Here is a 26,409-nt window from a genome sequence, read left to right as displayed (position 1 = left end):
TGTGCTTACTATTTTTTGCCTATGACCATTTTTGTGCTATGACAGCATATTTGAGTCATTGTGAAGAGACCACATGACTCTCAAAATCTAAGTAAGTCGGGGGTTGAGGATTTGGCTCAGTGGTAAAGTGCTTGCCTAGGAAGCGCAAGGTCCTGGGTTCGATCCCCAGCCCCGAAAAAAAGAAAAAGGAAAAAAAAAATCTAAGTAAGTCACTGGAAACCTTTAGCTAGTCTTTGAATCAGTATTTTGCTGTAGCCTTCTGAACGTGAATACTCTCAATCTGTAAAATGGTGGTTCCATTGGATTCCAGCGTTTGGGGAGGTTTTTGTTTTTTGTTTTGTTGCTTTGTTTTTTTTCCCTTTGATCCTGAACCTGTGTGACCTTAAATCCTTTCCATGGCCTCTTGTGATGTCTAACAACAACAACAACAAACATAGACTCGAAGTCGAAGACGGAGCCGAGAGGAAGATGCAGAACTGATGGACACGTCTCAGATACTTCATAGCCCACATCGATTAGGTTGCTCTTCTCCCAGTTCGCGCAACTGCTATTTTTGAACTTCAGGACAACTGCGCGTGCATCCTCATGTAAAGATGGGACCGTGCATTCGTGTGAGTGGCTGGCGTTTCTACGGCAGTGGGTTTTAGCATCGCCATGTTCTCAAGCAAGGATGATTCTCAGAAAGCACAGAACCAGTTCAGTGACAACACTAAGGAGGCAGAGGGCTGGACCAGGGTGCACTGGCTGCTCACAGCCCAGGACAGTGGACATCCCCCTCTACCTGTGTGGCTGAGGTGGGGTGGGTGCCTTTTTATCTCTCAGTGTGAGTAGCTAAGCTGGCCCTTGATGTCCTTGGGGTATGAGTGTGGGGTGGGCACAGGCCCAGCAGCTGCTGGACTCAGATGGCTGTAAATGTATTTGGAGTAGATGTAAGGCTAAGCTTGCAGAGAAGCAGAGAACAGCGTTTCAAACCACTCTCCAGGGCATAGATTCCCTTTATCCTCTTCTATGCCCACAAAGCCATTATCATCAAGGTTGTTCTTGTCCAACGTGACACGCCCCACAGTGCCCCAGCCCAGCACCCCAGTCCTTCCTAAGCACGGCCTGGAAGACAGCACAGCTCTGACTCGCTCAGCTGTTGGTTGGGTCGTTTGTTTGTTTCCAAGACAGGGTTTCTCCGTGTAGCCCTGGCTGTCCTGGAACTCACTGTATAGACCAGGCTGGCCTCAAACCCAAAGATCTACCTGCCTCTGCTTCTTGAATGCTGGATTAAAGGTGTGTGCCACCGCAGCCCAGCTTGATTCTGTTTGGTTTTTGCTAACATTTTGTTTTTCTCTTTGCAATGTTTCCAAGACAAGGTTTCTCTGTCCAGCTCTGGCTGTACTAGACTTGCTTTGTAGACCAGGCTGGCTTCGAACTCACAGAGATCTGCCTGCCTCTGCCTCCCAGATGCTGGGATTAATTTTTACTTTTTAAAGACTGGATCTTACTATGTAGCCTGGGTTGACCTTAAACTCATGGCAATCCTCCTGCTTCAGAAACTCCAGGTCAGTCTCCAGATGTGGAGGACATAAACTTCCATCAGCTTCCTTCCATAACCCTAACATCTGGCAGGTGTATTTGAGTTCAGGAGTTTGAGATGTAGCTTTTTCTGACCCTCTGCCTCCCCTAAGTCAGACACTTACCCTCCCGATTTCTTCATTAATTGTTGCTATAGGTTCCAGAGAGAGGCTCAGTGGTTAAGGTTAAGGTTAAGGCTGTGCTTCCAGAGGACCCAAGTTCGATTGCCACTGCCCACAAGGTGGCTCATACAGTAACTCCAGTTCCAAGGGATGGGATCTAACACCCTCTTCTGGCCTTTTCAGGCACTGCATAAAAACACACAATGCACACACATGATCAAACAAAACATACATACAAAAAAAATAGTAACACATGTTGCTGTGATTCGCTCCCTTCAAGACTCATGTTGAAAATTGATTGCTCTTTATGGCGGTGTTGGGAAGTGGGCCTTTGAAAGGTGATTAGCTCGTTAGGAGGGATTAACACCTTCTTCTGGGCATGGCTTTCAGGTGGCCAGCCATCTTATAGATGCCCCTCCTGAGGCTCTCACTGGAGGTTGGGAAGATTCAGGCTCAGTGCTCTTGGACTTTCCAGCTCCCAGAGCAATGGCATCTATGCCTGCAGCTACTGACCTAGCAAATGCTTGTTGCTTTGTCTTGCCATTTGAAATAGGGTCTCTCAGCGGATGCTCAGTTGGTAGAGCGGAGGACTGTAGTTCGTGTGATATGAAATAGGGTCTCTCTATGTAGCCTAGGTTGGCCTGGAACTCACTGTATAGCCCAGGTTGGCTTTGAACTTTTAGCAATCCCGCTGCCTCTGTTTTCAAAGGGGTGGGGTTACAGCATGCATCATATCTGACTTCTAATGTTAATTCTTGATACCTGTTAGGAAAGATTACCAGAAACAGCTTGCTTGCTGGTAAGCTCCCCCCCACACACACACCATTCCCACTCCTCACTCCCTACTCCCCACCCCCTACCAACACCACCAACTCCACCCCTAAAGCCATTGCCTTCAATACAGGTCAGGCCATCCTTTTAAATGGACCAGGCAAATAGGATGTAGCAAGTACTCTACACACCTGGGCAGCACACAGGCATCCAGATAGTGGTAAATAAGTTCTGTAGAAATTTAGGAGCTTCTCACCCTGAAAGACTTAGTGGAGAAGGTGGGGTTGCCCAGTTGTCCAGGGTACATTCAAATATCACTCTAAGGTAGAAAACAATTTGTGGCCTGTGGCTTCTTCTACAAATAAGAATGAAAAGAACGAAGTGTTGCTTTCTGGTATTTGGGGGGAGGTGCCTCATTGAGACAGGGTCTCCTATATAGCACCCCTCCCCTGAGCACCCCCCCACACCGACACTAGCCTTGAATTTTGGGAAATTCTCTTGCCTCTCCTCTAAGTGCTGGGATTGTGATTGTGTGTGTAAGAGATGGTATAGTGAAACTTCCAAAGTAGACCACTCTGTGGGTGGGAAGAAAGGTTTATTCAAACTTCTAAGGCCAACGAGGGGGCAGTTTTATAGAGACAGGGGCTGAGGCAGGAGGAAACCTGTAAGCTAGAACAGCCTGGAAGTTAGAGTGGAGAGGAGGGGTCAGAAACTCAGGACTTCAACAAGCCTTGTAAACATATGTTAACAGGAGGCTAGATGCCCCATTGCTATCAGTAGTCCTCTAGAGGGCAGACAAGGAAAACAATGGCTCTTCCTGGCAAACAGAGACCCACACATTTGCTATGTTTCTGAAGGATGCTGATTTTCGGCTTCTGTTTATCTGCTAGTCATCCTGGGTATCATGCCAAAGCCCATCCTGAGCTGAGCCCATTCTTTAATATGATATTGTCAGTGGCATTGTCATCTTGGGGGCTCACTTTGGACCTAACAGTGTGCACCACCATGCCTGACACCACCTTGGATTTTGAAAGTAGTGTAGACCCTTTGTTTTTTTTCAAGGCAGGGTTTTTCTGTGTAGTCCTGGCTATTCTGGAACTCATTCTATAGCCCAGGCTCATCTCAAACTCACGGAAATCTACCTGCCTCTTTCTGCCTCTTCCTCTGCCTCTGTCTACCTCCACCTTGTGGTAAAACTTTTTTTTTAAGTAAAAAACTATAATAACAATAGTCCTGATCTAATCCTGATCTAGTTTCTGGATGGTTCTGGATAGTTTGATACTTTAGGTATTTCTGGAGGGAGAATAGCTGTCTCATTGCTGTCTCATCCGTCAGGAGAAACTATAAAGGATAATAACAAAGGAAACCTCCAGGATGTGAAGTTGAATGAGACATAGCATTGCTAATTTTGCCTGAGAGAGGCCAGTGGTGTCTGCACATGCTTCATTTGGTTGTGCCTGTTAGTTTATTCATTTGCATGTGGTATGCGTGCATGTGCAGGCCAGAGGTTGACGGCAAGCATTTTTTTTTTTTTTAGTGTAAAAGCATTTATTACTAGGAACAAAAAGGACACAGCACAAATAACAGTGGAAGGATCAGATTAACTCCTGCAGATTAGCAATGTGGTAAGCAAGGAAGGTAAATTTGGAACTGCAAAGATTTCATCGATCTTAAAAAGTGGTCTCTCATGGGCTGGAGAGATGGCTCAGTGGTTAAGAGCACTGACTGTTCTTCTAGAGGTCCTGAGTTCAAATCCCAGCAACCACATGGTGGCTCACAACCATCTGTAGTGAGATCTGATGCCCTCTTCTGGTGTGTCTGAAGACAGCTACAGTGTGTTTATATATAATAAATAAAATAAATCTTTTTTTAAAAAGTGGTCTCAGGGGGTTGGGGATTTAGCTCAGTGGTAGAGCACTTGCCTAGCAAGTGCAAGGCCCTGGGTTTGGTCCCCAGCTCTGAAAAAAAGAAAAAAAATGGTCTCAGGAGAGGAGGGAGGGGGATGGAGGAGGAGATAAATGTGGTCTCTTGTGGTGAAATGAATGTTAGTTAATCTGCTCCAACAGCACTGACGGGATCAACCATTCCATTTCTTTTTTCTTTTTTTTTTTTTTTGGTTCTTTTTTTCGGAGCTGGGGACCGAACCCAGGGCCTTGCGCTTCCTAGGTAAGCGCTCTACCACTGAGCTAAATCCCCAGCCAACCATTCCATTTCAAGTGCCACTGATACTGCTCAGATGACAGCAAGTGTCTTACTCTGCTGATCTCCACTTCTTTTGTTTGTTTGAGGCAGGGTCTCTCTCTCTCTCACTGAACCCAGGGCTTACAAACTGTCCAGACTGCCTTGCCTTTGAGTCTCTAGGATCCTGTCTCTGTCTCCCAGTGGGGAATTACAAGAGTGGAGTGCTATCATGCCCACTTTGTTTGTTTTTTCCCTATATTTGTGCTGAGATTGTGAACTCCGGCCTTCCTGCTTGCACAACAAGAATTTTACCACCGAGTCACCTCCCCAATTCCCCTTAAGTATCCATATGTATGTTTTTAAAAAATATTTTTATTGTTTTCTTTGTGTGTGTGTGTGTGTGTGTGTGTGTGTGTACATATAAGGAGGCCAGAGACATCAGATCTCCCAGGAGCTCAAGATACAGGCAGTTGTGAGCCACCCAATGTGAGTAGTGAGAACCAAAGGCTGGTCCTTTTGAAGAGCAGCACCAATACAAACCTGCTGCTGCACTATCTCGCTAGACCTCCTATATATACACGTGTGTGTGTACGTGTGTGCGTGTGTGTGCCTCTGTGTGTGTGTGTGTGTGTGTGTGTGTGTTTTCTTTCTCTTTCCCAGTGGTGAAAGCAACCAGGGCATTTTCTTAGCTGAAAACAATAATAATAATAAAAACAAGCTATACAGGAGCAGCATGAGATTTCATCCAGAAGCACAATGAATGGTCCACAGTCAGGCCTAAGGGTGACTGACGGTGTGTATAGCAGAGCAGCACCTCCCCCTTGAGCCCGTTGCCTCACAGTAATTCTGTGAACTGGTTATACACACCTTGGTTACTTTGCCCCCACAGAAACCTATGAAGCAAGTGTTATTAACATCCGCTTACAGGCGCTGCTGCTCAAAGGAGAGAAAAGTCATGTGCCTCTGTTGGCAGTCACCCCGCCTGGGCGTCTAGAACATAAAAAACACCACTAGAAAGCAAACAGAGGGGATGGGCAGTTTTCCATATGAGAGCTAAACCACAAGTTTTGACCTAAGCTAAGGTAGAGCATACAGGACTATGATCTAGGATTCTCTGCTGGGACCCTTGTCACAAGAAGGAAGAGGAAGAGGAGAAGGTGAAAGGAGAGGAGGAGAAGGGAAAAGAAGAGGAGAAGGGGAAGGGAGAAAGAGAGGAGAAAGGAAGAAGGGAGAAACTAACAACAATCCAGGTAAACTTAATAAGCCCTCCAACCTAGAGAAGAGCTTGGTTGCCCAGGGGTAGGAGAGGTGGGGAGCAGAAAATGACAGTGTCTCCCAGTTTGGGGCTTTCTCTTCATTCCCAGCTAGTGTAGCCTTTATTATTTTCCACCATCATGGAGGCATTCTGGCCTCATGTGCTAGATCTTGGTGCTGTTTGGGGAACACTGGAAGTGTAGCATCCATCAGTCCTCCCCAGATCACTTAGCCTCTCCTCTAAAGCCCCTTGTGTGGCTGTCTTTATCCCCAAAGAGTAGGCAGATGCCTTGCCTAGTAACTTTTGCAGAAGCTACAATTCAAATCTCAGGCCAGAAGAGGAGTTTATCGATGGACTAGAGGCTTAGACGAGCTGTAATTTCTGAGGCAGAAAGGAAGACAGATTGCTGAGGGGCACTGGGCTGCTGTAGTGGACTGTGGGTCCTTGGTCGTTACTCCTGTCCTTTGGTTTGTAGGAACCACTTTTCCTCTAATGCAGTATCAAGTTTCCCTTTAACATCTGTTATGCACATGGACTCTCAAGCCATGTAGCTGTGCTCCAGCTGGAGACTGATCCTCACAGAGAGTCTTTTATGGAATCCCTGTAAGAATTGAGAGACGGATGTTCAGAAGGTGGATCCCTTAGACTTGCGGGACCTATCCCAGACTCTTGGAGACACTGGAGCTGATGGGCTCCTGAGTCCCACCACACAGAGTTCCAGAAAGCTCACCAAGGACAGGCATCAGCTGCCAAGAGGACGAGTATAGTGAGGGGTTTTATGTTGTTTTGAGGTGAGGAGTTGGGGATGTGTGCAGTCTATGCTTCCGTACGCGTTTCTGTGTGCACATTCATGTGGAGGCTAGAAGTCAATGTTGACAATCTTCTATTGGCTCTCTGCCTTATTTCTTTTTTAGTGTCAGGGGATCTCACACTGAACCCAGACATAGACACCTCAGACTATACAGCCTGTGAGCTCCGGGGACCCTCCTCTCTCTGCCTCTTCGTCACTAGGGTCACAGGGGCAGTCTGGTTCTTGTTTGTTTGCTTGCTTGCTTGTTTGTTTGTTTTGTGATGTGGGTGCTGGAGATTCCAGTTTAGGTCCTCATGCTTCTGCGGTGAGCGGTGAGCATGTTAGCAACTGAACCATCTCCACAGTCTGTTAACTGAGTTTTGATGGCTGAAGTGACCCAGAGTCATTTTCAAGGCTAGAAGATTGAGGTTTTATTCTGTTGATCCTATGAGGAAGGGAGGGTGGTAGTGGTAGAGGGTGTGGGGGGTATCCTGGCCCCCTCCCCTAAGGAAGATGGCTGGTTAGCCATTGAGTTACCAGTGGGAACTGCTTTAGTTGCTGATTGTTAAAGAATAAACTGCTGGTAAACTGATTGCCCATCAATAATCAGAGAGAGAGAGAGAGAGAGAGAGAGAGAGAGGGAGAGAGACAGAGAGAGACAGAGACAGAGAGAGACAGAGACAGAGACAGAGAGAGAGACACAGAGAGACAGAGAGACAGAGAGAGAGACAGAGAAAGAGAGAGACAGAGAGACAGAGAGAGTGTTTCAATTAAGTTTAAATAGAACAATTGGTTACAAGCAAAAGCATCTGAAACAGCCCCACTCCTTCTGTTAGGAGTCCCACAAATACAGCAAGCTACACAGCTATGACATATAGACGAGGTCCTAGGTTAGACCCACGCAGGCTCCCTGACTTTAGTTCAGTCTCAGCGAGTACCTGTAGGTCCAGGTTTGTTGGTTCTGTGGTTTGTTTGTTTGTTTGTTCGTTGTGATGTCCTTGACCCTTTTGTCTCCTACAACCTTTCCTCCCCTCCTTCTGCAGGATCCACTGAGTTCTGCCTAATGTTTGGCTGTCGGTCTCGCTTCTGTTTCCATCATTGCTAGATGGAGCCTCTCCTGCCAGTCTTCTGTCTATGAGTTATAGCATTTACTTATTTATTATATATGAGTACAATGTAGCTGTCTTCACACACACCAGAAGAGGACATCAGATCCCATTACAGATGGTTGTGAACCACCATGTGGTTGCTAGGATTTGAACTCAGGACCTCTGGAAGAACAGTCAGTGCTCTTAACCACTGAGCCATATCTCCAGCCCTTCTTTACTTTTTTTTCCTGGACATGTTTGGTTCTATTCTGGGTCTCTGGGCCACCCAGCCTCTGGTTTCTGATTCTTGAGGTAGTGTCAGGTGTGGGCTTCTTTTCGTCGCACAGATCTCAAGATGGACACAATTTCTGTGCCACCCCAGCACATCATGCTCGCAGGACAAATTGTAGGTCGAGGGTTCTGTGGCTGGGTTGGTGCCCCAGGCCCTCCACTGGAAGTCTTTCTTGGACCCTTGTCCTCCTACTGGGTTGCCTCATCCAGACTTAATATAAGGGGAGGTGTTAAGATTTCTTGCAACTTGATACACAGCATTTGGTTGATATTCCTGGGAGACCTGCCCTTTTCTGATGGGAAAGCCAGGAGGTGCAGTTGGGGCGCTGGGGGGTGGGGAAGGGTAGGGACTGGAAGGAGAGAAAGGAGGAGAAACTGCTGGGGACAGAATAGATGAGAGAATAAATTAATACATAAAAAGAAACAATTCGGGGCTGGGGATTTAGCTCAGTGGTAGAGCGCTTACCTAGGAAGCGCAAGGCCCTGGGTTCGGTCCCCAGCTCCGAAAAAAAAAAAAAAAAAAAAAGAAAAAAAGAAACAATTCGTTGCAACTGTAGGCTTTAGTCAATTAAAAGATGTCAGAGAGGCAGAAGTAGGGCCTAGATGGGATGGATACAGACGCAGGATCCGGGGAAGTTAAGAGATATGGGTAAGATTTGGGGAAGGAAATTTGTCTTCCGTTAAGAGCAGGGCAAGGCTGTTCAGTGATACATTCTGTGAAGACTGCGGTGCCCTCCTTCCCACTTAGCCTGTGGGGTTAAACTTTCACTCCCAGCGATTCCTACCCCTTTGTCACCCCACCCCCCCCGGGACGCGTGGCGCAAGGTCGGTGGATGGGAGGATCGCAGCTGAGCGCGGATCATCCTACGCCTCCACAGCAGGCGAAGCATACTCGGTTCTGCGCAGAGCTCAATCTAGACCCCGGGAGTCTGGACGCGCAGCGCCCCCTCGCGTTAGGACAGGCCAGGTGCCGCAATCGCAAAACTGCCGGGCGCCGGTCAACCCGCACAACCCCCGCTCCCCATCCAGAACCGCTCCCTGTTAACCCCCGACTTCTCTCAAAGCCCGGCCGGGCGGCTCCTGGAGAAAGTCTTCCCAAAGCAAGGTCTTGTGGGTAAGAAGAAATACAAGGGTGCGTGCTGATAATGTCTATTGAGGGACAGTGAAAAGATTCACCTCCTTGGTTTTGGTTTCGTTCTAACCAATGTTAAAGTGCATCTTACATGCAATAAAATACTGCTATTTGATGTGGATATTTAGCTGAGTTTTCACAGGCTTGTAGTACTTCCGTGATCGGAATTTCATGATGGAGCTGAGGACGTCTCTGACGATAGAGTTAGTGCTTACTTAGCAGGCACGAATCCCCGAGTTTATCCCCACAGCAGAAGCCTAGCTTATGGTGCATTTTGCAAACCCAGCACTTAGGAGGCAGAGACACGAAGTTGATCGAATTCACTTTTGAAGCAATCTGACTTTGTCTTTAAATGTTTTTTAAAATTATTCTGTGTGTTATGTGCATTCGTGTGTGTGTGTGTGTGTGTGTGTGGGTGTGTGTCCTGTATATAAATACACCTCATACATAGCTGATACCCTTGTAGGGAGAGTGTGTAGAAACTCCTGGAATCAGACAGATGTGAGACTCCATGTGAATGCTGTGAATTAAACCAGGGTCCTCTAGCAGAGCAGTAAATACCACTGGACTATCTCTCTAGTCCTGTTTCTTTATTTCTTTTTATCTTTTTTTTTTTTTTTTTCCGGAGCTGGGGACCGAACCCAGAGCCTTGTGCTTGCTAGGCAAGCGCTCTACCACTGAGCTAAATCCCCAACTCTTTATTTCTTTTTAATTATTTATTTATTTTTTTGTGTGTGGGTTTTTGCCTGTATGTTACCCCCTGTATGATCACCCTAGAACTGGAGTTACAGACGTTGTGAGCCACACTTGTGGGTGCTGGGAATCTAACTGGGTCCTCCAGTGAATAGCCCGAGCTCTTAAACACTGAGCCATCTCTCCAGCCCTCAGATTAACTTTTTAAAAGATTTATTATATGTGTGTGTGTGTGTGTGTGTGTGTGTGTGTGTGTGTGTGTATGCACACTGTAACTGTTTTCAGACACACCAGAAGAGAGCATCAGAACTCATTACAGATGGTTGTGAGCCACCATGTGGTTGCTGGGATTTGAACTCAGGACCTCTGGAAGAACAGTCAGTGCTCTTAACCACTGAGCTATCTCTCCAGCCCTCAGATTAATTTTTAATTGTTATAAAGTTGAGCTGCCCCAACTTGTTCACTGAAAACATTTGACTTGTACTAAAGCTTTATATCCCCAAATGTATATTAAAAACAGCAATACCTCATGCTTATCGCTAATTTTCCACTTGTAAATATACACTTACTTGAAGCAGGAAGATGCCTTAGCAGGTAAGGAATTTAATTCCCAGAATATACATGGTGAAAGGAGAGAACTTGCATCCTTTGACACATTGCAAGTTGTCCTCTGACCTCCACATGGTGCTGTATTACAGGATCAGTGTCCCCACTTGCCCCAACACAACACACTAAATATCAAATGGAACAAAGAAATAAAAAGGAAGGACACGGCTGCTCCTGGGTATGGTAGAGCAGAAGGTTTAATGTAGATAAAAGGGAGAACACAGCCAGAGGCACAGACATCTGGGAAAAACCAGAGTGAACATGACCCTGAGCCTGGCCATATGAGGAGAGGTGGGAAAAGAGGGGAACCTGTAGACCAAGAGGCTAGGAGGCCCAAAAGAGGAGGGACAACCAAAATGTATGGATTATATAGGGAAGAGTCTCTAGGGAAGGGCAGCCCAGCCCTTGGGCTGGAGAAGTTTAGGGTAGGAGGTGGAATATGCCAGCCAGAAGGACCCTATAATGGGTAGGAACTGAGGGATGCTGGGAGAACATGGTGGCCAAGTCTGCTTTGATGTTTAATAAGGTACCTCGGCCATTTGTCCCAGGTTTGAGACCTAACAAATAATATTAATTATATTATATACTTAAACACTTTTTAACTCACAGGGGTCAATATCTAGCATCCAGAACTATTGATAACTGGAAAATGGGGGGACATATTTGAGGATAAAATGTTTCTATCATAGCAGACTTTTAAGTATGTTCTCCATGTGCGCTGCATGCTAGGGGGATATTTATGGTGTCATTGTCACATGTTTGACATCAATAGTACAGCCAGATAGGCCTCACTCAACATGTGGAATTCTCTCTCTCTCTCTCTCTCTCTCTCTCTCTCTCTCTCTCTCATATGTGCCATGAAACTGGAAAGAGAATTATTTGGGGAGGAGGAAGTGGAGTTAAGGAGAGAGAAGTAGGTAGCAAGGGGAGTTAGGGGAAGACAAATATCACTGTTTTTCCTTATATGCAAATTCTATATTAAATCTACAGACTTATGTATCATGAAATATATATGATACATTTGCATATGTGACATGACAGCAGAAGAAATATTACTTGGGATATGAGAGGTAGTGGGGGTGTGAGTATGCATGAAGTACAATGTATGCATATGGGAAATCAACATAATGAAGTCTACCATTTTGTACGTTAATTTTAACGATAGACTGGGAAGGGTTGGAGCTCGAAGTTGTTGGCAGTCAAACATCAGAAGACGCAGCCAAGCTCTTTGCACTTGTCCTGCATTGACTATCGCCCAGGGTCTGAACATAGTTCTTTTATTTATTGTGCCTGTTTTCCAGTTATTTTTAGCTTGGGGGTAGTAGCCATAACAGTTAATCCTTCATGGAGGAAGCAGAATGCCGTGTGTTCCATTACAAACTGGGTCTGAGGGAGAGCTCATCCAGGCCAGGAGGAGTTCTTTATTCTGATGGGTTGACAGGAAGAACCTGGAGGAAATGGTGTACCAGACAGCCTGGGTCAGGTAGATTCTCTCTGGGGAAATCTCTGTCTGCCTCTCCTGTCTGCCTCTGGCAAGAAAGGCAAAGGCTTTGAGAACTTGATCTCCCAACACCACTTGTAGAAAAGACTTTGTACCAGTCTTGGATGAAAGACTTGTAAAACATTTGGCCATTGACAGAGTACCTTCTATATTTTGTCCCCTGTAGTCCCTACTGTAAGTGGGAGGGAGGCTAGAGGAGCTGGGGAGGGACATAAGAGGGGTGATCTCTGACTGAGTCTTAGCTGACAGACCAGTAGATACAGATAGGACAGGATGTGCCTGACCTGGAAGGAAGGTCAAAAGATTGGCAGTTAGTGTCTTGCCATACATGTTCAATATGACTTCCCTTGTGGTCTTGGTACTATTATAACAAAGGACAGGCTATGAATCATCAGGAGCCTCTGGAGAGCTGCACTCTTGAACCTGTTAGAACCACAGACCTGGACTTGGGCCTCCACAGATCAGGAACTTCAGATATTTGAATGTGACTCTAGGGCCTTCTGGGTTGAGCTCCTCCTGCAGGTTTCGCAGGTCATTGTGGGTGATAGCTTGAGGCCCTCTACACTTTTCTCTGCCTAGTGTCTCCACTCCAGCTGGGTCTGGACCTCCTGCCTCCTCTCCGTCCCCACTCCACCCAGATCTTTTTGAGTTCCTGTTGGCTGGACTTACATTTTATGCCTATATTGTCTGGAAGTAGGTTGTAGCTATTCTGGCTTGTGGAATAAACCTGTATGCGGTGCAGAATTACATCTACATGTGGGTGAAGGATAGGCGCCCAGTGTGGGAGGGTGAATGCATGAAGTGGCTGTGTAAATGAAGCCCTGAGGACCTATGGGGCCATGGTCTCTCTGTGGGTTAATACATCTGGATTCTCAGCTGGGCAATGGGGTGCATGCTTAATTCCCTGTACTCATGGACTGTATATACACGCCACTCTCACCTGGTTTTGCCACTCACAGGGTTGGTTGTTATTGTTTTGGGTCTTTTGTTTGGTTTGATTTTGGTTTTTATTTGTTTGGCCTTTCAAGGCAGAGTTCCTCCAAATAGTCCTGGCTGTCCTGGAACTTGCTCTGTAGGTCAAGTTCACAACGAGGGTCTGATGGCCTCCAACTCATTCGGGCATAAGTGTAGATAGAGCATGCATACACAAAACAAAAAGAAAAAAGAAAGAATTAAAAAAAAAAAAAAGAGTGGTTCTGAATAACTTGTCCCTGAATGTTAGCCCGGAGAAAGAGGGGCACAGTGTCTTGAAGCTATAGGAGGCCAGAGAAACCCCAAGGCAGCAGAGGAAAGGGTGCTTGTCCCTGAACTCTGTGAAATTACTCAGAGACACACTCCTCATGAGTCCAACACTAGGCAACAGAAACATCTGATGCCAGAAAAGAGTGGGAGAGGCGATCTGGGAAGGGTCCTCATTTGGGGAGGACAGAGACCTTAGGAGGGGTGGATAAGGGTTGAGTTGCTGACCAGGCCCCACTCCAATCTTTCCTCTCTGCACCCACTAGCTACTCAGATGTAAACCCCAACTTTTCGAGGACAAAAAGGGCTATTTAGCATAGCTACACTGGTTGAATGCTACCCATAGGAAGTGGATGTTAGTCCATTGTTTTGAACCTGGGAAGGCAGTATAGCATTGTAGATGTGTGTGGCAGAGCAAAACCCCTCACTGTTTCCAGGAAACCCACTATTCTAGAACCCACCACCCCCTTCCAAGACATCTCCCCAGTGGCTTAAAGACTACTGTAAGACCCCACCCTATAGACTGTACCCCCTCCAGTAGCACAAGGGCCTTTGGGGGAACCCCTATCAAAATGGAACAGTTTTGGTCTTTAGGGTCTTGAAATTTTGGTTCCGTCTTCTGCCCCCCTGATCTCTATTGTACCAAGTAAATGCTTGTGTTCCTGAAGGTATCCTTACCTTCAAAACTTTGCAAAAGTTACAAAGAGCAACACAGAAGTCACAGCACTCTTCCACTTCTAGTCTCTTCTTTACGTTTCCTTTTCCTTTCCTTTTGCTTTTGAGGCAGGGTGTCTTTATGTGGCCCTTGGCTGTTCTGGAACTTGATAAATAGACCAGGCTGGCCTCCAACTCACCAAGAGCCTCTTGCCTTGGCTACCCAAGTGCTGGGATTAAAGGCGTGAGCCACCACACTCAGCTTCCTCTTTGTGTTTTCTTTGAGGCTTTAATTATTACAGCCAGATGTTCTGTTAGGAGTGCTTTCTGCTCTAAGAAACAGATAAATGGACTGTCAACACAAGTGTGAGAATTAACTTCAAAAGAAAGATTTAGGCTTAGGTGCGGCTGCCGGGGACCAGGGAGGCACCTGTGTTGTCTTAGCATTCAAAATGGCACCTGAGATCAAAGCTGTATTCACTCAGAACCCTTTGAAACCACATTAATTTCAATCCTGTAAGGCAGTGTCTCTCCACCTTCCTAATGCTTCGACCCTTTAATACAGTTCCTCATGTTGTGATGACCTCCAAACATAGCTGTAACTTTGCTATTGTTATGAATTGTAAGGTAAATATCTGTGTTTTCTGATGGTCTTCAGCAACCCCTGTGAAAGACTTCCCCAGAGGGGTTGCAACCCGCAGATTAAGAGCCAATACAACTAGTTGGAAAGTGTTCCCTCAACACAACTGTACCCCCGACCCATCCCCTGTGAGGCTTGGCTCTGGCAGCAGTTATGCCTGTATTGTTGGAAGTCAGAGAACAAGTTGAGGGAATTGATTCTCTTCTTCCTCAGTGGGGTCCTAGGTTTGAACTAAGGTTACCAGGCTGGGTCACAACATCCTTACTCACTGAGCCATCTGTCTCATCAGCTCCATGGGCAGGTCTCTGCAGGGTAAAACATGTCCTCTAGTTCTGGAACGATGCTTCCTGAGCAGCTATGACATGAGGTGCCTCCAGTTACATGTTCCTGAAATGCCATTCGACCGTGTGCTCTCTCGGGCCCCAGACTAAGACCCCCTGACATGGATCCTTGTTTTATCAGATACTTAGTCACAATGATGCACCTTGTAATAAAGTAAAGAATTTGAGGGGTTGGGGATTTAGCTCAGTGGTAGAGCGCTTGCCTAGGAAGCGCAAGGGCCTGGGTTCGGTCCCCAACTCCGAAAAAAAAAAAAAAGAACCAAGAATTTGAGCTATTGTTGGAATTTTTCAGACTTATTTTTTGTTTTATGCATGTGAGTGCTTTGCCTGCATATATGCCTATGTACCACATGTGTGTAGTGCCCCAGAGGCAGAACAGGGTGTTGGAACCCCTGGAAGTTGAGTTAAGGGAAGGTTGTGAGTCACCATGTTGGGGATTCGGCACAGCAGTCAGTACTCTTAACTGCTGAGCTGTCTCCACAGCCCCTCAATATTCTTAAAGATTTGTTATTATTTTATATGTATGAGTATTTTGCTTATATTCATGTAAGTGTACTGCATGCATGTAGCTCCTACAGAGGTCACAAATGGTCTTGGATCTGCTAGAATTGGAATTAAATATAGTTTGATGAGCTATGGATTGTGAGCCCCTGTCCTCAGCCAGAACAAGTGTTGCTCTTAACCTCAGGGCTATCTCTCACCATCTCCCCATTCAGGAACTCCTAATACTATTTTTAGAAATAATTTGGCTTAGTTTAGTTTATGTGTACGAATGTTTTGTCTGCGTGTTAAATGTGCGCACCATATGTTCCACTGATGTCAAGGAAAGAGAGGGTGTCAAATTCCCTGGATTGGAATTGCAGGCAGTTGTTAGCTGCCATGTGGTTGCTGGGAATTGAACCCCGGCCCTGTGAAAGAGCAGCCAGTGCTCTTAACCACCGAGCCATCTCTCCAGCCCCAACACCAAGTATCTTATCTCTACCTCCTAAATTGGGGATTTCAGGCATGCATCACCAGACCCAGCTCCATGGAAATCTTCATTTTATGACTACTGACTTTAAGATATTAATATTAGAACATGTAACTTACAAAATAAAATATTTGTTCATACAAAACACTGTTTTCTTTTTTTCAGGATTTATTTATTTTTATGTGCATTGGTGTTTTCTCTGAGTGTCTGTGTGAGGGTTCTAGAGTTAGTTTGTAGAAGGAAGCACCCATGTTTGAAAGTGATGTCTAATTGTGTGGCAGACAAAGTGTCAAATCAGAAAGATTTGACAGAATAGGATACGCCTAACTCTCAGGAAAAGAGAGAGGAAAGGAAGCCACTTAAGAGAGAGCAGTGCAGAGAGAGAGAAGGAAGTAGTTTTACCGGAATAGTTGTACAGAGACAGGTTATTAAAAAAAAAAAGAACAACTAGACACATGTCAAGACAGAAGGAACTGAAAGAATGAAAAATACAGCCAAGAAGTCAGAAGTTTAAAAATGCTAAAATGCTATCTCACCCTAAGAAGCCCTAAATATCTCAAATTCCAGACCCTGCTCTCTGCCAGTAAGTGGGTAAAAGGTTACATTTCTTGAGCCTGCTCTCCCAGGAACTAGATAAAAGGGCGTAAGATAGGCCCTTAAGTACATGATCCCAACCTAGTAAGATAACAGGAAGCTTCTCCCAGGAACTAGTTGACCATAAAGTTAGATTAAAATCTTGAAAACACTCTTGAGAGACAGGAAGCTTCTCCTTGTGATTTTTCACTGATGTTCTTGACATTTTCCAATGACGCCATCCCTACCCCCTTGGGTTGTGGCTTCTTCCTTTAAATACTCCTTCTCCCAGCTACTTGGGGTCAAACTCCTCTACCCCTGCGGGGAATACGAGTCTCGACCCCAGTGCGCTGGTTCCTATCAATAAACCTCGTGTGATTACAGCAAGGACGGTCTCACGTGAGATCTTGGGGGAGGGGGGGTCACGTCATCCCGAGACTTGAGTGAGGGTCTCCCAGCTCTGGAGGTCTTTCAGAGCCAAAGAATGAGAAGGAGCCAGAAGGATTAGAACAGGCTGCTACAGTTACTCTGAGGGCCAAACAGAACAATTCAGCCAGAAGTAGAAGAAACCAGTTTGAATTAGTCAACACAGAAGAGTTTTGAGCCAGGCCAGCAGAGGTGACCAGCCAACAAGAGCTTAGAAAGAACAAGAAAGTGTGAGCTTATTCAGCTGCAAGTTCAGAGGCTGAAAACATTCTAGGCCTAGATTAGATTGTACGGAGGATAGACGCTTCCAGGACTAGGCCTAGGTTAACAGACAGAGGCAGTAAGCCTCCGAGACTACAAATAACAACAGAAAAGATACTTTTACAATGAGGTTCTGCATGGAGATAGATTTTTTTTTCTTTTCTTTTTTTCAGAGCTGGGGACGGAACCCAGGGCCTTGCACTTGCTAGGCAAGTGCTCTACCACTGAGCTAAATCCCCAAACCCATGGAGGTAGATTTTAAGAAGTGCCACTGTTTGCCCTAAATCTCATAGGATCTGTCAACAATGCTACATACTGCTTTTCTTTCTCATTTTACAAACATGGAAACAAAGATTCTCAGAAATTAACTCATGTGTCTGAGAAAATAAGTAGATTGCAGAGATAGGGCTCAGAGCAACTTCCCCAACTGCAAATTCAGACTTCCTAATGCACTGGGCTGCCAGGGGTCCCATCCTTGAGCTTGTGGGAGCAGGCAGCCAGCACTGATTCCTGCGCCAAGAGCAGACAGCTAGCCACAGAGATGATGTCTTCTGGAGGAGGGTAAAGGCCACAAAAACAGCGGTGGTGGCAGCAGCTTTGTGAGCCTGGAGAATCTTCTCCTGAGACCCAGAGCCCCTGGGTTTTATCTATTTAGGGAGTGCAAATTGATGACCTCTACCCTCCTCAGGAGAGGTTAACCCTTAGGGTGTTCTCTCTTGCCAGGACCAGGGTGGGGAAGCAGTTTCAAGTGCTCCTAAAAGACTGTGAACACAGCCCAGCCTGGCTAAGTGTCTGGAGGCTGCTGAAGAGGGACAGAAGTGAAGCCTCTTTTCCAGGGAGGGGCATTAAAACATCTCTTAGTTTTAGAAGGTTGAGGCAGGGAATTTTAATGTCAGCCCTCTGGGCTCTTTGGAATTCACACACTATTCATCTTCCAGGAGAGAGCCATTAGATACCAGACTGGTCCCATTTACGGGTATTTGTTTCATCTAGTCACAGGCAGTGCCCATTAGAGGGTTATCAATAAATGGGTGTGCACTACCCATGATGCTTCTTGGCACAGAGCTTTGGAGCTGAATGGCAGGCAGAGCTCACGAACATCACCTGTCACACTTCATCCCTGATAACTTCTCAAGCTCCCTCCACTGCTCCTCCTAGCTCCATCTCTCATGGGTGTCTGCACCACTTTGAAGTTTGATTGATTGATTGATCAATTGATCAATAGATTGATTGGTTTATATGGTTGTTTGCCTGCATTTATACCTGTTTACCACTTGCAGTACCATGTGTTTTTGGAGGTCAGAAGAAGCCATCAGAACTGGAGTTACAGATGGTCAGCCAGTCACCATGTGGAGGGTGGGAATTGAACTGGGGTCCTTGGGGATAGCAGCCAGTGTTCTTAACCACTTAACCATCTCTCCAGCCCCTGGGTTTATCTGTGTGTGTGTGTGTGTGTGTGTGTGTGTGTGTGTGTGTGTGTGTGTGCGCGCGCGCCACAGTGGGCAGGTGAGGAGTCTTAGAGATGGAGATGAACCCTTGGAGCCGGAGCTACAGGCAATGTAAGCCACCCAACACAGAGGCTGGGCACCAGACCTGGTCTTTTGGGAGAACAGCAGGCACTCCTCACTTTGAGCCTCTTGTCCAGCCCCAGATTTGCATTTTTTGCACCCCGGAGTCTCTGATGGGTGTAGTGCTGCCCTCAGAGCAGCTTTCCGCCCCACTGTGAGGTGTGCAGCTTCTCGTTGACGTTAATGTTAATCTCTTTAACAAACACAAGCCACTTTGCAGCTTTAACTGACTGCATTCCTTTCCAGGACAAACTGTTTAGTTTCACTCCAGCTCTGCTTGCTTCCTCCTGATTCTCACCTAACTCTTTTTTTTTTTTTTTTTTTTTTCCGGAGCTGGGGACCAAACCCAGGGCCTTGCGCTTGCTAGGCAAGCGCTCTACCACTGAGCCAAATCCCCAACCCATCACGTAACTCTATCTAAAAATCGACAAAGCAGTCACCGTCCCCACAACGTGAATGTTCTGCTGTCCAATCACTAAGTAGAGCTCATCCCAGGGCTTCTCCAGCCCAGATGCAAACTCTTCCTCATTCCTCCTAGAAACCAGTACCAAGGGCCAAAGAACTACAGTCAGGCACCTCACCAACCACCTAACTTTCCTGATGCCAGTTTTCTACGTTGGTTATTTTTGCGTAGCTGTGACCAACGTATTTGAGAGAAAACAACATAAAGAAGAGAGGGTTGAATCTGGTCCCTCACCTCAGAAGGATTTTGAATGATTGTGGAGCAAGAGACCACCTGTCTGTGGGAACAGCTTCTTCACCTAGAGTGACCGGGGAGCAGAGAAAACTAGATCAGAATTAGTGTCAAGTAGTGTCAAAGGCCAGGCATAGTGGCCTACTTCCCCCAATCCAGATCTTAGCTTCTAAAGGATCCAAGTCTTCCAAATAGCAAAACAAGCTAGGAACGATGCGTTCAAAACAAGAACCCCAGTGGGATGGAAGCCAATGTGCAGCCCATGTTCAGAGCTGTTGTTGTCCTCCTCCTCTTCCTCCTCCTCCCCCTCTTCCTCCTCCTCTTCTTCTTCTTCCTCCTCGATCTCCTCCACCTCCTTCTTTTCTGTTTATATAAAAGAATAGGAGATGACTCAATAGACAAAACACTTGCTAAATGACCCTGAGGATCTGTATTCAGATCCACAGAGCCATGTAAAAAGTTGGAAGTGGAGCCAGCAACATGGCTAAGCAGGTTAAAGGAACTTGCTGCCAAGTCTGGGGACCAGACTTCAATCCCCATGAACCATGTAGTGCAAGGAGGGAATTGACTCCCACGAGGTGTCCTCTGACCTCCACATATACCGTGGCACATATGCACCCACACAGATAGAAAACAAATAAATACAATAATGGTAGTTTTTAAAAGCTGGATACAGTAGCACGAGTGTCTGAGTATGTTCCTTAGGGTATAACAGAGGGAGAGACAGAGCATCGCCCGGGATCACACGATTGCTAATCTGGCTAGGCAGATGTAAACCACAAGAAAGACCTTGTCTCATTGGCTCTCCGACCTCAGCGTGCATACCATAGAACACGCATTCACACACGGCAACATACACACATGCAACATTCTGGTTCTTTTTTGTTTTTTTTGTTTTTTGAAGAATTATTTATTTATTTATATGAGTACACTGTGGCTGTTATCAGACACCAGAAGAGGGCATCAGATTTCATTACAGATGGTTGTGAGCCACCATGTGGTTACTGGGATTTGAATTCAGAACCTCTGGAAGAGCAGTCAGTGCTCTTAACCACTGAGCCATCTCTCCAGCCCCTCTTCTCTGCTGCTTCCCAACCTCACCTTTGCATGAAGCAGAGAGTATCCAGTAAAGAGCTGCCTGTCCCTCCCAGTAAAGGGCATCTTTCTGCTTGTGCCTGCCCCTGTGGAGTTCGTGTTCAAGTAAATAGTCGTGAGTAGAGCCACTGTGGAATAGGTCCCTTCTTGCTTTACTTTCTCTGTTCTAGAAAGATCATCTGTGCAAGCTCGGTAAATGATATGACTAGGATTTCAATTCAGGCCTATGTGTCTGCATAGTTTCCACCCACTTTGGATGACCAGAAGTTCTTTCCCATTTTTCCTTCTGGTGGTCATGGCTCCTCCACTGCTAATGTCTCTGACTTAGTCATAAGTCATCACCCCTCCCCTGGATGGCAAAATTTCCTGGTAATGGCCTCTTGGCCTTGCTGCCTCCAGTGCTCCTCCTTCTTCTTCAGAATTATTTCTTTTTCGTATGTATATGAGTACACTATAGCACTGTAGCTGTCTTCAGACACACCAGAAAAGGGCACCAGGTCCCATTACAGATGGTTGTGAGCCACAATGTGGTTGCTGGGAATCGAACTCAGGACCTCTGGAAGAGCAGTCAGTGCTCTTTACTGCCGAGCCGTCTCTCCAGCCCCTCCAGTCCACTTCTACATCACTGTCAAAGCCTTCAGAAGCAGAAGTTGACCAGGTCCCTCTTTGTTCCATGACACAAACATCACACTGCTAAAAAAAAAAAAAAATGTTCACACCTCTCAGGTCTCAGTGCCTGCATGTCTTTCTGTCTTTCTGTCCTCGTGATCGCAGGCCCACCCCTACCTCTATACTCCAGTCCTTCTGAATCCCTACCTCAGTTTCCCAAGCTACCCTCAGGGAAGTTGTTTAATACCCTGGGTCCCATAGTTCCTCATTTGTAAAGGAAAATTTTCTACATAGGACCATGGCAGGCAGCAAATGAAAGAATGCTTTAGTGAAGCCTTGTAACTGCACCTGCTGTGCTCACACATCCTGTAAGAATGCTGGTATCACTGTAACTGTAGTTGGGACAGCCTCCTCCTCTTCATCTCAGGGCTCACCTTACTATCATCCAGTCTTTACAGACATCCAGATTAGAACAGACCTTGAGTCTGCGTGAATAAGACAGCCTTTCAGGGGAGATTCAGCTTAGTCAACCCGTCTGTCTTACTCTTCCTGTACCTGAAGACCCAGGAGTCCAAAAACTGTGTCTTACTGACTTTGTTTGTTGGCACACAGTACAACATCTGGCCCCTGGTCCGTGCTCAGGACATGGTCAGCTAGTGAGCAAGCAGGGTAGTGTGGTCGCTGATGAAGGGACTAGCTATTCAGACAGGGGATACCCACAGTCATTGCCCCGGCTGGGTTATAGATTCTTTGCACAGTGCATCAACATTTATGCTTCCCACCCCTGGAAAAGAGGCTGCTAATCTCCCGTCATTCCAACCTCCTAGCAAAGCCTCCACCCCCCACTCCCCACCCCATCCCAACATCTGGCTCAGCCTGATGAAATGATGGATTACTAAGTCCTTTCAGCATGCCCAGTTAAAGCCACTGCCCACAGCTGTTTGAATTTCATCAGAGCCTTTGGCAACCTTTCTTCCCCAGCCCCCAAAGCCCACAGCTAGAAGGGGAAATTCAGTGAACAACCATCAGATCAGCCACAGTCTGTTTGCAGCTTCTTTTTAATCCAACTATCTTCTAGTTTCCAGGCACAGATGAGGCAGATGAGAACCAGAAAGGGAGCTATACACCCAAGGTCCCCACCAATGCATACTCTCCTTCTGAGAAAAGCTGAGTTCCCTGGAGGAGATGTGTGTTAGTTACTGTGATGAAATACATAACAAAATGACTTAAGGAAGAAAGAGTTGCTTTTTGGCTTACAGTTTAAGGGAGTAACAAGGCAGCATGAGCTTAAGGCAGCTGGTCACACTGCATCCACAGTCAGGAAGCAGAGAGAAAGATGATTTGCTGAGGCTCCGCTCTCTTGCTACTTTGTATTCAGTCTGAAACATTCAGGGAGCATCTTCCCTCCTCAACCAAACCTTTGTAGAAACAGCCTCATAAACGTGGCCAGAGGTATGTTTCCAGTGTCAATCTATTCAAATGGACAATGAAGACCGACCATGACTGTCTTAGTTAGGGTTTCACTGCTGGGAACGGATACCATGACCAAGGCAACTCTCATAAGGACATTTAATTGGGGCTGGCTTACAGTTTCAGAAGTTTAGTTCATTATCATCAAGGCAGGAACATGGCGGCGTCCATGGAGGCATGGTGCAGGAAGAGCTGAGAGTTCTACATCTTCATCTGAAGGCTGCTAGCAGAATACTGGCTTCCAGGCAACTAGGACTAGGGTATTAAAGTCCACACTCACAGTGACACAACTACTCCAACAAGGTTATCCTCCTAATAATGTCACTCCCTGGGTCAAACATATACAAACCATCATAATGACTTAGTGATGGGAGTTGACATAGAAAATGAAAGCCATTTTGATTCAGGTCTGCAAATATCTCAACTCAGCTATCTGTTCTTCCAACCTGAGACCTTCAGAGGTCTCACTGATGTCCTCTATTCTTGCCCTGGTGAACCTGGGTGTCTGCATACTGTTGGCCTCAACAGAAAGATCATGACCGGGGTTGGGGATTTAGCTCAGTGGTAGAGCACTTGCCTAGCAAGCACAAGGCCCTGGGTTCGGTCTCCAGCTCCGAAAAAAAGAAAAAAGAAAAAAAAAAGAAAGAAAGAAAGATCATGACCGGGGGGGCCCATGAGATGGACATTAAAAGTGCTTGTTGCTCAAACCTGATAACCTGACTTTGATTCTTGGATCCCATGGTAGAAGAAGGACCAACTCCTGAAAGTTGCCCTTTGACCTCCAAATGCATATACAAAGAATGATATATGTATATCTTAAATTAGAAGGACCATGACTGGGGAGATGGCTCAATGGTTAAGAATCCTGGTTGTGGGGCTGGGGATTTAGCTCAGTGGTAGAGCGGTCCCCAGCTCCGAAAAAAAAGAACCAAAAAAAAAAAAAAAAAAAGAATCCTGGTTGTGCTGGGAAGTGATGGTGCCCAACTTTAAGCCCAGCATTTGGGAGACAAAGGCACATGGATCTCTGAATTCAAGGCTAGCCTGGTCTATAGAACAAGTTCCAGGTCAGCCAAGGCTATACAGAGAAATTCTGCGTCTGAAAGAAAGAAAGGAGGGGGGGAGGAAGGGAAGGAAGGGGAAAAGAAAATAGGGGAGAAAAAATGAAAAAGACAAAGAATTCTGGTTGCTCTTCCAGATGACCTGGGTTCAACTCACTGCAGCACATGGTGACTCATAACTGTCTGTAACTCTAGCTCCAGGGAAATCCACGGCCTTTTCCAGGTATCAGGTATGTAAGTAGTGCACATACACGCAGCCAAAACATCTACACAAATTAGGTAGATAGATAGATAGATAGATAGATAGATAGATAGACAGACAGACAGACATTTTCTTAATTTAGAGGGACAATGGCTAGAAAGAGGTCAGAGTAAACTTCAGTATGGGCCCTAGTTCTATCATGATGTAGTTGTGACTTTGAAACCAACTTAGAGTCCTCTCATGTCTGGGCCTCAGATTCCTTAATAAATCAGAAGGTGGGAGTCTCAGTTGGTCCACTCTCTGCGGCTGCTGTGAATGTGGCATGACAGGACAAGGTGGACTATTTCCCATCAGCCCTACCTAAGCTGCCTTTCCCTCTCAGCATTGTGTTCCCAGCACCTGAAAAAATGCCGGGCACGAAGGAGCCACTCCTTAAAGCCTTGCCGACCAAGCCGCTTGGAAGAGCTGGGTGTGGTAGGGCAGGCCTGCACTCCCAGCACACAGGCAACCATTCCACTTTATCTGTTACTGTGATGAACAGCACCTTTACTGAAAGCAACTTGGAGGAGGGAGGGTTAACTTCATTTCACCCTTTCAGGTCACAGCCCATCACCGAGGGAGGGCAGGGCAGGAACTGAAGGAACACTGTCCGTGAAGGAGCACTGCTTACTGGCTGGCTTCCTCTGGCTTGCTCAGCTATCTTTCTGATACAGACGAGCCTACCTGCCCAGGGATGCCACCATCCACAGCACTCTGGGCCCTTCCTGCCCAAATCAATTAGCAACCAAGAAAACGTCTCACAGACATGCCCACAAGTCTTTCTAATGGAAGCAACTCCTTAACTGAAGTTTTCTCTTCCCATGTCTGTAAACTGACTGCCAGGGTTAAGGCAGAGCTACAGGAATGAAGCCTCAAGCTGGAACACCCAGAAGTGTAGGCAATCCTAGGACTGCAGGGCAGGACAGACTGCCACTTCTGCCCACGATTGCCCACATGCTTGGCCCAAGAGGAAACTGCATAGTGCCTCTGGACACAGGAATATAGGAGCAGTCAGCTGCAGGAGTTCCGCAGTCCAGATCTGCGCCCGATTCTGAACTGGTCAAACAGCTCCTTGCACACAAATCCCATGGTGGGGGAGAGTTAGACCCTCAGAAGTGCAGACACTCCTGTGAAACCAGAGGAGACTACTCTCTGCTCACATTCCCAACTCAAGAGGAAAATGCCTAGTGCCATCTGTGCCCCCTGTGCACAGGAACCTAGGAGCAGTAGGGACAGGAACCTTCCGGTTGCTGCCCTCACCGAGAGCTGAAAGCCAGCCACCAGGAGTGCCTACATGCCTGAGAGCAGAACACTCTGTTCCCATAACTGGCTGAAGAAAACAGAAAAACAGGTCTACAGGAGTGCTGACACACAGGCCCACAGGAGGGTCAAGCCACCATCAGAAACAGCAAGACAGGCTAACACCAGAGACAACCGGATGGCGAGAAGCAAGCGCAGGAACCCAAGCGATAGAAACCAAGACTACTTGCCATCATCAGAACCCAGCTCTCCCACCAAAGCAAACACTGGATATCCAAACACACTGGAAAAGCAAGATTTAGATTTAAAAATCACATTTTATCATGATGATGGAGGGCTTTAAGAAGGTCATAAATAACTCCCTTAAGGAAATGCAGGACTACACGCGTAAACAAGTAGAAGCCCTTAAAGAGGAAACACAAAAATCCCTTAAAGAACTACAGGAAAACATAACCAAACAAGAGAAGAAAATGAATAAAACCATCCAGGAGTTAAAAATAGAAATAGAAACAAACAAAAAAAATAATGAAGCCTCAGCTATATATCAAGCTTGGGACCAGGATGCTATAATTCATGATGTCCTGTCTCAAAACGACAGCAAAACCAACTCTAAAGGAATTTACCAGGCCAGGTGTGGTGGGATACATCTTTAATTCCAGTATTTTCAGCCCAGTGAAAGCTCGAAAGATGGCTCATTGGCTAAGAGCTTGGTCACTTATCCTCTTCCAGAGGATCTGGGTTCAGTTCCCAGCACGTGACTGCTCACCTCTGTGACTCTATTCCCAGGGGATCGAACACACACAGGCAGAACACCTAGGCATAAAAAATAAAAATAAAGGTTAGAAAACATTTTTTTTAAAGGGGAATGGAGAAATGGCCCAGTGGTTAAGATCTCTGGCTCTTCTCCCATAGAACTTGGGTTCAGTTCCAAGCACCCACATGGTGTCTCACAGCTGTCTGGAGAAGGGTATCTGACACTCTCACACAGACATACACACAAGCCAAACACCAATGTGTAACATAAAATATTTTTTAAGAAGATGGCTTAGCAGTAAAGCGCTTGCCACCACGCCTGACAACTTCCTGAGTTAGAGCCCCAGCATCCACAAAGTGGAAGGAGAGAACTGACTTCTGCAACTTGTCCTCTGACCTCCACATGTGCACCATGGTGTACACTCACAAAATAAAAATTTAAATGTCTAATAAATATAAGTGTCTGAGAAGGACTGGCAGTGTAGGTCAATGGTAGAACATTTGCCCATATACATGAGATCCTGGTTCAATCACCAGTACCACAAGAGGGGGAGAGAAGAGGAGGAG

At 46.3% G+C, this 26,409-nt stretch overlaps 1 long non-coding RNA gene across 1 annotated transcript; it reads left to right on the top strand.

Moving 5' to 3' along the window:
• The first annotated feature begins 5,643 nt into the window (after nucleotides 1–5,643).
• LOC147996476 (uncharacterized) lies at nucleotides 5,644–25,582 on the top strand. Its single transcript, XR_015676717.1, has 3 exons — nucleotides 5,644–5,884; nucleotides 23,726–23,818; nucleotides 24,389–25,582. It is a non-coding gene; the product is annotated as an uncharacterized LOC147996476 (long non-coding RNA).
• The last annotated feature ends 827 nt before the right edge of the window (nucleotides 25,583–26,409 follow it).

The sequence above is a fragment of the Rattus norvegicus genome, chromosome 2 (assembly GCF_021556685.1).
Source record: "Rattus norvegicus strain SHRSP/BbbUtx chromosome 2, alternate assembly SHRSP_T2T, whole genome shotgun sequence".
NCBI classification, from domain to species: domain Eukaryota; kingdom Metazoa; phylum Chordata; class Mammalia; order Rodentia; family Muridae; genus Rattus; species Rattus norvegicus.
The sequence above is the reverse complement of the archived record's forward strand: the minus strand, read 5'-3'. Positions and strand labels throughout refer to the sequence as shown.